At 38.1% G+C, this 12407-nt stretch overlaps 1 protein-coding gene across 9 annotated transcripts in view; it reads left to right on the top strand.

Annotated features, from left to right (window-relative positions):
• LOC126237342 (proline-rich protein 2-like) overlaps nt 1-12407 on the top strand; it is a 126438-nt gene that overhangs the window by 101104 nt on the left and 12927 nt on the right. The window lies entirely within an intron of this gene.

Raw genomic sequence — 12407 nt, 5'->3', positions numbered from 1 at the left:
AAGATATTTATTGTTGTAAGTTTTTCAGGCATTTCTCTTTAGGATGTTAGGAGCGTGTGTCTGACTTTGGTAGTAGTGTGGTGGTGGAAATTGCATCTTACAGGAGCCACAGGGTAAAGGGTACATCTCAGATTAATCCGTTCCGCATAATGACAGAATATCACCCACACCCTCACAGAAAATGGCGACCTTTGCCAGGATAGGTAAAATAGGTAAGCTACCAGGATAGGAAAGTGTCAGGATAGTTAGGTACATCAGATCGCAGCAGTAGCACTTTGAAGAACTTTCTTTCATGTATTAAATAGCTATTTGCAAAGATTGGGATCAGAATAGATACAGGTAGTGAAGAAAGCAGAATTGTAGGGAAAAGGGCGTGTGTTATTGTGTTGCAAAATTTTGCATTTTTTTATGATTTTTGTGTACCTGTTAGGGCATAGGATTTACAGGTGATAGGCACAGACGCAGACGACGCAGAGACACAGTGTGACGCAGCATCATATAAGTTAGAATTAAGAAATAACATTTTTCTTCCTTTGCAAGGGCACAGATGGAGATTGGAGACTGTAGCAGATCAGGCAGAACATTAGCCGAGAAGTCACGACGTTGTTGTTGTTGCTTCAACCAACTGGTAAGTGGTCGTACAGTTTTGTAGATATGGTTGTGGTGTGTTGAAAGAATTTCGATGTTAACGAGAGCACAAGCCAAAAGGTTACGTGAGAGACAGCAAGTAGACAAGATGGGGGGAAATCAACCAGATAGACAGCAAGTAAACGAGCTTATTGAGAATAGGACAGAAGGTGAACCTGAGAGTAGGACAGACGCTGAATCAGAGAATAGGACAGTCTGGGAGCTGCAGAATCAACAGGCGTAGTTAGACTGGGATAAAATTGAGACAGATCAGACAGATGGGAATCGAAGGGACGAGAACATCGAATTTTCTGAGTATGAAATTCCAGGTAGGGCACATTCTGAGCCAGAAATAGACAGCCCACGTAGGAAATGGCAATGATTAGAAGCGAAACGAGCACAGGAAACGCGTTTGTTTGCCGCATATTCAGGGAAAGAATACGCGTCAATACAGTCAATGAACCGGCAGTTAGCTAACGGTCAAAGAGAAGTAGACAGTGAGGAAGAGGGGGAAGATTTATAATACGTCGAACCTATCGTACACATTCCAAATATGCCCCAACAACAGACACAGAATTATGCAGAGTTACGAGCGCCACGAAAAGGTTCCGTAACAAACGCAACTGTACCTACAAACACAAGACATACACAACAGAGAGGGCAGAATGCGGAGTTGTTTGCGCCACGTGATGGTTCAATGACAAACGCAACTAGTCCTCAACACAGACAGCACGGGTTATTGCAGTTATCAAACTTAGAAACGCCACAGCATAGCCCAGTAAACGACGTAACTGACCGAGTAGAAAACAATAGATCGAGAATACATAGTTCAGCAGAAGGTAGTGTTACAGGGCAGGACGCGATCATGGAGATGTTACAAAAAATGAACGCTACTATGACGAAACAGAATCAGGATATTAATACACAGATAACGAAACAGAATACAGAGATGACAAAACAGTATCAGAAACTGAAACAGGATAATCAGGCTATTAAGAGACGGATCGAACAGGTTAAAATCCAGATGGAAGAAGGGATAGCCAGAATTGATACTCAGATCACTCAGATAAACAAAGACGCGAAAGAATCTAGAGAAAGAATTCAGGCACTAACACAACGTCAGCAGCAATTACGCACTGACGTGGACAAGGTCCAATTGGATACCGTAAACGTTGACATAAAGGTGGAACGTTTTACGAAAAAAGCCATTCGAACAGCAATACAAATTTCGGAAGAACAAGCAATTCAAAGCAAGATCGCAAAGGTTGCACTGAAAAAATATGATCAGCGGGTCAATAAAATAGAACTTAAAAACAAAGATCAGTTTGAAAAGCTTCGAACAGAGTTGATACAAACTATCGAAGAAAAGATTGAGACCGATTACACCTGTAGCGAAACAACTGACACGTCATGCATTAATTCAGTACATGAACACGAGCCGTCTAAGAAAGTTCAAGTAGAACCAAGGCTAGACGTAACACTCGTGCAGAAATCGAAACAGAAAACCCCGATTAAAGTAATACATGACATACCACAGGACCAGGCACAGTATTTAGAAAAACGGAACACATACATTCAGCCGATACCAATCGAAAGACGGGCAACTGAACCAGTAAATCCAATGACACAACATAATAGCAGCACAGGTGCTATACCGCGAACGACGAGAGTAGAAACACACGAGCAACACTTTTGTTCGCCAATGATACGATATGACGCGGATATGAGTCAGGAAATTGAGAATAGGTAGACAGGCAGTAGATTACCAGAGAATAAACACGACGACACAAGCAGTGGCAGATTATTTGAGTTCATGAATCAGCCACAAATCGGATTTATGAGTAGATACGATACAGACCACTTACTTACAGTTTGAAAATTTCAACGTTTCATGGAAGAAGGCGGTAGCTTGCATGCACGCACATTCATCGACCAGTTTCAAGTAGGCTTACCAAACCACTGGAGCGTAGCTCACAAACTTGACTTCATTTGTGCACACATGTCAGGGACAGTGGCAGAGGTGATGCAAAAGTTCGCGGCTACCTGTACGTCTTACCTACAGTTCACAACAGCATTTCTCGAAAGGTATTGGTCTAAGGAGGCGCAAAACAAAATTAAATACGAGTTACTTCAGATGACACCATATGAAAACACAGGAGAGAAAAGCGTGGTAAAATTCTTTGATATAATGGACAAAAAGAATCAACGTCTAGACAAACCATACAGTAACGGAGAGGTGATACGTCTATGTAGAATGAAATTACCGATAAAGTATCAACAGGTGACAGTAGGAAAAAAATGAAAATACCGAAGAATTCAACGAGGTTTTAAGGGAACTTGAATTTATGTTTAAAGAAGACGGGGTGAAAGAAAAAAGAAAGGAAAGGGGACAGCAAAAGGAGAGGACTAGGAACGAATATTCCAATAATAATAATCGTAATCCGAACACCAATAATTTCTGGCAATTTAACAGACAAGGACAGTGGCACAATGGAGACAATTGGCGTAGAAACGATAACCAGAACAATTGGTACCGAAATAGGAACGGTAATGGACACTCATACAGTGGAGGATATGGATTTAGAAATCAAAATGCCAACGATCAAGGGTACTTTGAAAGAGGTCACGATGTTAGAAACAGCAACTGGCGAGACCTGGGCGCGAATAATTACCGAGGAAATTATGGTCCACAAAGTCAAGAACAACATAGCCAAGGGAAACTAGAAGTAGAAATTAGGCCACCAAATCCTGAAAAATGTAAAGATTGACGGGAAACTCCGGTAGAGGTTAGGCAAACTGACGTCCATTCACTAAAACAATCAAAGAAGGACATTCATGTTTTGGAAGTAGCTAGATCAAAATTAGAAAAAACTAAAAATAGCCAAAATTCAGACAAACAGGGACTTACGAGAATTTCCGATAAAGAGTTAGCACCAGATGCATTTAAGAATTGTTAACCGGACTTAGCAATATATGTGACGAGAAGCAAGTAAATTAACGCGATAAAACAGAGCAGAGTATCCTAGATAAAAACAAAACACAGACGCCACGAACACAAAACACGTATAATGTATACAACATGGGTGACTATGAGGAGATAGAGAGAGAGTACATTCGGGAATGTTTGGAAATGAAGGAAAAGGAGAGACAGGAGCTCGAAAACAGACGAAAAGAGGTAGATAGGTCGCAAACGGTTTTGCTCACGGAGTTAACTCTAAAGCAAACACAACCACAAAGGGAAGGTACAATTATCCACAGGTTAAGCTATGAATCTATAGCAGAGAATTTGACGCAAGAAAAGGAAATCGTAACATCCACAATTATACAACCCATATTAAAGATAAACATTGGTTAAATCACGACACAAGCAATCATAGATAATGGGAGTCAATTGACGGCTATATCATAAAGCCTATCTGAAAGGTGCAATAGAGAGAAAGAATTACCGATGTTAAGTACAAAAAAGAAAAAGGCAAAAATGCAACAGAGGTTAAATACGAAACATGTCTTTCATTCAATTGCCAAGGTTACGAGTTTGAAAACAATTTTATAATCGTACCGAAACTTACGGCTGATGTGATAATCGGGGTGGATTTCATTAATGAGCGTAAGGTTCACATCTGCATACCACAAGGCTTCGTAACAATAGATGATGTAATACTAATTTTTATTCAAACTTTGAACGATGAAAAAGAACAGGGAAAAGTAAATCAATTGCATTTAAGTCAAGAAGGGAATGAAATAGAAGAGGAGAGACATCCTAGGTATAAGTTTGAGGAAAACCTTGACCCACTCCCACCAGAAATAATAGAAGAAATCCATCATGAGATTAGTAAGAAGATAGAGGAAATAGATGATATTTTGCTCCACGATAACAAAAAATTTAGAAGGCATATAGAGATCACATGTGGAGGTATTTGCACCAAAGACAGGTAGCATTACAGATTTTCAATACAAATTTGAGGTCAACGATCATAAACCCTTTTGTGTTCCACCTTATTCCATACCACATATTTATCGAGAGCAAGTATTTCTTGAAATCAGAAAAATGTTGGATGATGACATAATTGAAGCCACCAAGTCACCATATAATTAACCCTTACACATTGTAAGTAAAAAGGATGGGAGCATACGTTTTGTGCTCGATTCAAGACAAGTAAATACAATTATAATTTCGGAAACAGATAGAACAGAGAAATTGGAAGAGTTGATTCAGAAGTTTCATGGAGTACAGGTTTTTTCATCCATCGATTTGCGTTCAAGTTTTTGGCAAATAGAATTGGAGCCTTCATGTCGAAAATACACAGCCTTTATTGTCTTTGGGCGTTGCTACAAATTCAAACGTTTACCGTTTGGCCTCAAAATTTCGTCAGCTGCCTTTATTCGCGGTCTGAATTCTATACTGAAACTCGACGTACTTCAGAAAATTACTTGCTATGTGGACGACATTCTTGTGGTGGAGGCAACTTGGGCAGAACATAATTATATACTGGATAATTTCCTACAAATTACGAAAAAACATGGGGTCACCGTCAACATTACTAAATCGCATTTTGGAAAATCAGAAATTAAATTTTTAGGACATAACATATCTGCAAAAGGTATAGTGCCAGACGAGAAGAAGATAGGCGCTATTCGTAATATTCCTACTCCCTACAACAAAAAAAGTCTAAGGGAATTCTTGGGGTTGATAAATTTTTACATAATTTTATGTGGATAGACACACTTGCAGCACCTAGACTGTGTACACTGACAGGAAAAGACACACCCTGGATATGGGATAAACAAGGAGATGAAGAATTTCGTAAGTTGAAGGAGGCATTGAATAATGCTCCAATTTTATCACACCCAGATACTATTTCAACAAATTGAGGAAAACAGTAAGAAAATACATAAAACAATAGCCTTTGCAAGTAGAGTACTATCGAAAGCAGAAAAGAATTATTCTATAACAGAATTAGAAGCTCTAGCCATAGTATGGACATTTCAAAAATATCGACATTTTCTGTTTGGTAGAAAAACACAATTATACACAGACCATAAAGCATTAGAGTCTTTAATCTCCTCCAAACTAACCCACGGACGTTTGACAAGATGGGTGCAAGTACTGCAGGAGTATGACTTTTCAATCACATACATACCAGGACCTGAAAATATTCTGGCCGATGCATTGTCTCGTTCACTACAGAGAATGGCAGAGGACCAGAAAATCAACATTGAAGATGAAGAACGGACTATCCATTATCTAAAAAGGTACCATTCGAAAATTTTCTCACAAATGCTTTAAAAAATTTATCTGACGAACAAAACAAAGATCAGACCCTCCTCAAGATTAAACACCAACTTACCGATAAAACCAACAAATAAATTAGAAAAAATTACATAGTAAAAGATAATATCCTTTTTCAAACGTAATGATGATACTGTACAATGGTTAGCATGCATCCCTGACGAAGCTATTAATAAATACATTTGGTATATTCACTTTAGCAGTGGACATTTTGGACCCAAGAAATGCTATCTAAAAATGAAACAAACAGTACACTTCCCAAGTATGGAGCGACGTATTCGACGCGTTCTTAAAAGTTGTCAGAACATGTGACATATCAGACCAGACCCCCAATGTTTCCAATTATCCCTGATAAATTAAGCCAGATTGCTGCAACCGATATTTATGGTTCAGTTCCACGAACAAGGAAAGGCTTCACCTACACACTTGTTGTAATTGAACTAGCATCAAAATACACTACACTTACACCCTTAAAGAAAGCCACTGGATTTACAGTTAACAAAGCACTTGAAAAGGACTTTATACAACAAGTTGGGATAGTGAAAAGAATCATCTCAGATAATGTGCCCCAATACAGATCAGTGCATTGGAAAAACACATTAGACAAATTGAAAATCAAACCCAACTTTATTTCCAAATATAAACCACGTGGAAATCCGCCTGCACATACCATGAAAGATTTTGGAACAGTTTATAGACTATTTTCTAGCAAGAACCATTGTACTTGGGACCTATATCTACGAGACTTCCAAGAAGTAATTAATGAGACACCATATAGTACCATGACTTATCCACCAATTACAGTATTAAAGAATATAGATCCACCAGAAAAAAATAAAAGAAATAATTAAATTTACAGTTATTTCCCGACAGCAACATAGACAAATCGCCACTTCTGCGCTACAAAACATTCGCTCAGCAGCAATGAGACGTAAGATCACTCAAGACAAATCTGCCACAAAGAAACGCTTCACAATGGGCCAAAAGGTATTCGTAAAAAACTCATTACCTTTCACATAAGAGTCAAAATAAATGCATAAATTTTTTTGCAATCTATAAAGGGCCAATGATAATTTACAGGATCGCTCACGAAAATGCCGTAGAGCTAACGAACCCAAAAACTGGTAAAAGTATTGGCATCTACCACGTTAGCCACCTAAAAGAATGTGAATGAAAGAAATGATAAAAGAGAAGAAAGGGAAAGAGACAGAGGGGCAATCGCAAATCGTGTACTAACCACTGAATCAAAAAATAAATTAAGAATCAACAAAATAACACATTAATCAAAAGAAAAAGAGACACAATACACACTAACAATCTCTTGTAGTATCACGTACACTACAACATGCACACAAACAATAAATGTTACACAACAGTTAAAAGAATGAAGAAGTGGTAGGCTATAAAAATGATAGATATCTGCTTTAATTAAATTATCATATGAGAAATAAATAATAATTTCCTTCAATTTTGATAAATATTGCATTGTATAGGGTCAAAAACTCTTGTTGTCGTATAAAACAAAACATTGTAAAAAATTTCTCTACATGAAAAAAGGGACATCGACACCAACACCAATCACCAGCTCCCTTAACACCAGATGCTTCGAGATAGCGACAGAAAGGATACAGACATGTTGAGAAAGCACTTGGGACAATAACAACAACATGAAGACCAATGCCACACTGGATATGCAGTTTGCAACTAGTTTGGACTTCACGAGGACAACACGCAGCACGGACATTTCATATGCCACCACACTGCTACACAATGGAAGAGTGTGGGGAGAATCATAATACGACGAGATGACAACGAAGGTACAAAAAATTACTAAGATCTACAAACTCATCAAGTAACATTTGGAAAGGCAGTCTGATCCTACAAATCCTATATCACTCCTAAACTAAAATTCACATATTCCTAGCCCAAGAAGAACAGAAGAATGCAAGAAAGAAGAGAAGAACAGAAGATGCAAGATGATGAAGGGCAGGAGACAGCAAGATACCTTTCTCTCCTATCCTACAAAGCAAATTGCTACAAACGCCTTTCCATGTACTTTGAGGTATGGCAACTACTACAACCACCTCTCCAAAAATAAACCTCGATTCGTCAAACAAATACAAGCGAACGGCAAACGGAATATTAAGTAGTACCAACCAACATTAACTAGAAATGTTGTTGTTGTGGTCTTCAGTCCTGAGACTGGTTTGATGCAGCTCTCCATGCTACTCTATCCTGTGCAAGCTTCTTCATCTCCCAGTACCTACTGCAGCCTACATCCTTCTGAATCTGTTTAGTGTATTGATCTCTTGGTCTCCCTCTACGATTTTTACCCTCCACGCCGCCCTCCAATGCTAAATTTGTGATCCCTTGATGCCTCAAAACATGTCCTACCAACCGATCCCTTCTTCTAGTCAAGTTGTGCCACAAACTTCTCTTCTCTCCAATCCTATTCAATACCTCCTCATTAGTTACGTGATCTACCCACCTTATCTTCAGCATTCTTCTAGAAATAGATTCAGCAAAGTGAACAGTATTCTCCCTACCACATCATCAAATTGCCATACCGAACCAGGTGTGAAGTACCAAGACGTCACAGCACAATATTGTGTGACTATCGTCGGTAGTCAACTACAATCATCGAACTGCCATACCGTCCCAGGTGTGACAGCGAAGGAGTACCAAGACATCACTGTTTATGCAGTAAACCACAGTCATCATCATCAGTTAAACGTACCATTCCATGATGACAATGTCAACAAGTAAGACCCGGGATCACATGCTAGAGTGCTTCTCTCAAGATTTCTGACACCCATAGAAATGACTCGATGCCCTCCAGTATTTCAGTGGGGATCGTCGAGCACAGAAACTGACGCACCACAAAACGAAAAGACTGATAAAATACAAATGTAGAGTTAAGAAAATGATATATTTGTAAGAATAATTTTTTTCCTTTTTTGTAAAACTAATTATTTTATCAAATATGTAAAGCCCATAATGTGATAGAGACCTTAAAATATTATGTAAAGAAAATTTAGTATAAGTAGATAATCTCAAAATCCATGTAAAGTTATTTTTTTATATAAAAAAGGTTTTGGTTAATCATAGGTTGAAAGAGGATAGAATAAAGAAAAATCACTTCTTCACTCATAAACAGTGATACAAAAAAAAGGAAAAATTATTCCTAAATAAATAAAACAAAGTCACACAACAGAACTTTTGCGAACATTCACATGAAGCTTAACTAAAGAAAAGATATAACCACACTAAAACATGATACACTGTACACTAAGCGGTTTAGAAAAATTAATATGATGAAAAAAATTTTTGGAAATGAAAAAGAAAAATAGACACACATACTGGCAACGACAAAGAACAACAACCTTTGTAAAGACTATATTTATCTAAAAACAAAACATAAATTTTAGAATTAAAAAATACAAACAACAGCTATAAAGAAATCATTAGAAAAAATTGTTAGGAGTGGCTGAGAAAAGTTTATTGGAAAATCTAAAAGAACAATATTTGACTGACTTTGTCCATGTTTTCCTTGGCATTGACAAACCCCAGACAAAAATTTTGTCAGAAGCAGGGAGGTATGTAAGACATCGTGGTCTCCTAACCTTCATTGCTTACACATTAACCCATCACAATCATATTCCACACATCAAGATGCTTCATTCGAACCCAAACTCGATAAGATAAAGTCAATGTTGTATGAATTCATGTAAACAATATGCAAATATCAAGTAAATGGCAAGTGCGCACTGAGGTTGAAATACTCGAGGCTGGCATACACACACACATTCAGGACACAACAGTCACAAAAGCTTTTAGTTCGGGAGAGGCAAACCGCACGCCAGGAGGCAGGTCCCTTCAGAAGACGAGTGAACCTATCTACGTCGGATGGCGACTGCCCGAAGAGCAGACAGTGTTTGCCTGAGTGAAAGGGAGAACGACCTCGTGTTTGGCTTAAAAGCAAATTCCGCTGCATTGTGTGGGAGTGCCCAGCCTATGCATTCTTTACAAACATAGCACGCACTTTCTCAGGGAGACAGCAAACGCCAAACGCCGATGCTACAGATCTCCGGATTGGTCGCCCTAAACTTAATGTCATTCTCCCGTTTTAGAAGAGAAATGCTGATTGGCAGACGATATTCCTGATGCCTTGAGCTAAAGGAGTAGTGGAAGAGACCGAAAGATATACCTCTTCAAGTCTGGCTTGGAGAGGGGCCGTTCCGCTATTGCTCTTGGAGCGAGAACACGTAACGAGAGCGTGTGCGCTCGTACGTGTACTCAAAGAGCAAGGAACAAGTCACTCCTCAGTACTTCACTGGGAGAGCACCTCTGTTGAGAGCGAATCGGAGTGCAACACTATATTGAGTCCTTGCGTTTAAGCATTGTTCACTGTGTTGACTGCCACACTTATTGTGTGATGTGAATGGACAGAGTTATAGTTAAACACCTGCGAGCGAATTTTTGAGTGGCATCGCGTTGGACTGGTTATCTGACCAGTGTACCACGCCAATAGTTACAATAGGGGCGAATAGGAGATCTTGACTTCATCAAGGTGTAGGGAGAATATGATTGGCGAAGGTCAATCCAGATAGAACGAGAGTTATTTTATTTGGCAGCAGTGAGCGTGCAGCTTATGCTATTGTGGGCTACAGCTCTTGTGAGCCCCATACATCCTCCACAACAGTACACTTCACAGCATTTCACACGTGACAGCCTCAACCGTACCTAGCAACATTCTAACTGATAATTATTCAAGTTGAGTAGGCGCGGCTCTCAGCCATTCTGCCAAGTCAATAACAATTTTAAACTCTGTATAGAAATTTCATTAGCGAAGCCTATCCTTAAGAGGTAACTTCACATTCAGAAAAGAACCCGGATATAACTTGTTCAGTTCATAACTAAAAGTGCCATTGTGATTTCACAGATTTTTGAAAAAAAAACATAATTTTCGTTAGTTTCATGTTTTTCTTGCACTAACTAGCACTACACCTGTACCCAAGTATGCCACTAGTTACGTAAGAAATTTTGTGAATGTTTGTGTCATATATTATTATACTGCACTCTTTCAGGAGACCTAAACCCTGCTATACGAGCCATGTCAAATTAATGAAACATTTTCTATTGTGCTGCATGGCCTGTAATGATAATGTTGTATATAGAGATGATGGGTTTGTTTGACGCATGCTCTCAAAAGAAATTCAACGCAATGGTAATTATTCTTCAGGTAATCCTTTTTTCATGTCCTTTCTTATAACTAGAAAAAATTGAAAACAATGATAAATTGTGTCAATTGACAGACAGTACAAATATCAGAAATTGTATGTCATTATCGCAAGTAGTTAACTTGAATGTGTTCCTTATATAGCGAAAGAGAATATTTGTGGGAAATGATGTTTGAATTTTTAACAACAGTTCATGAATGCTTTGCCTGTCTTGCTTGTGAAAGTATTTCTTTTTTCTCGCATCACTCCTCTTTCTCTCACTGTTTATGAATGACATATTACTGATTACGTGATTTCAATAGAACATGACACCTAATAATATTCGCTTTGGTGCATATGACACTAGAATGGTATACTCAAAAGCATATAATGTGCTCTGCCTACAAACCTTGAACAGTTATATGGATTATGTTTAAATGGACCAGACACTTGGTTCGAATACAACAGGTACCAACGACCAAAGCATGTATATGCGCTTAATTACTCCTACTAAATAGTGTAATGGACATTATAAAGTAAATTTTCAGAAACTGGTCTGACTCTGAGTTACTACGTAAGTGTCTCCAAAGGATTACATGGTATCAGAATTAGAGAGTGAAGAACTTGATTTTTACCAGATTTCTGATCCTCATATACATGAAACGTTTTTGCATTGAACGTCGTAGTTGATGTAATCTTATACCTCATTAGAGCTAGGAGCGTTGTCCGAATTACTACAAAAAACTGTTGTAATTTTGTTACTGATTGTGTCCATAAACGCTTGATCTTCATTCAGAAGCTATTTTCAGGCATATAATAAGTGCAGTGTACTAACGATACAACAAAAATATATTATATTATTCTTGAAGATCGCCATTTCAAACTGAAACATTTGACTGCTGTCCCACGTTCGCCAACTGTAGGAAGATGTAAAACAGATGGTTTCTTATATATTTCCAGTTAATATTTTATGAGAAGCCTGTGTATATATACTTTCTAGAAAATAAATTAAAGAAGCAAAAAAATTACATTTTCATTATTACCTAGGTCCAGGGAACGTTAATGGCGGCCACTTCGGAGATATTAGGGAAATTGTGGGATAATAAGGGAAAGGTATCAATAAATAATAATATGACCTGGAAAATGTCATTCGTTTATAGCATTCAAATAGGGAGTAGCTGGTACTGCACAAACCAGCATATTGACACATACAAATTTATACACAGCCAAAATTGTACAACATTGTACTTTGGGATATTTACTCTGAGTAC

The sequence above is a fragment of the Schistocerca nitens genome, chromosome 2, assembly GCF_023898315.1.
Source record: "Schistocerca nitens isolate TAMUIC-IGC-003100 chromosome 2, iqSchNite1.1, whole genome shotgun sequence".
NCBI classification, from domain to species: Eukaryota; Metazoa; Arthropoda; class Insecta; order Orthoptera; family Acrididae; genus Schistocerca; species Schistocerca nitens.
Note: the sequence above shows the minus strand (reverse complement) of the source record. Positions and strands in the feature narration are given on the sequence as shown.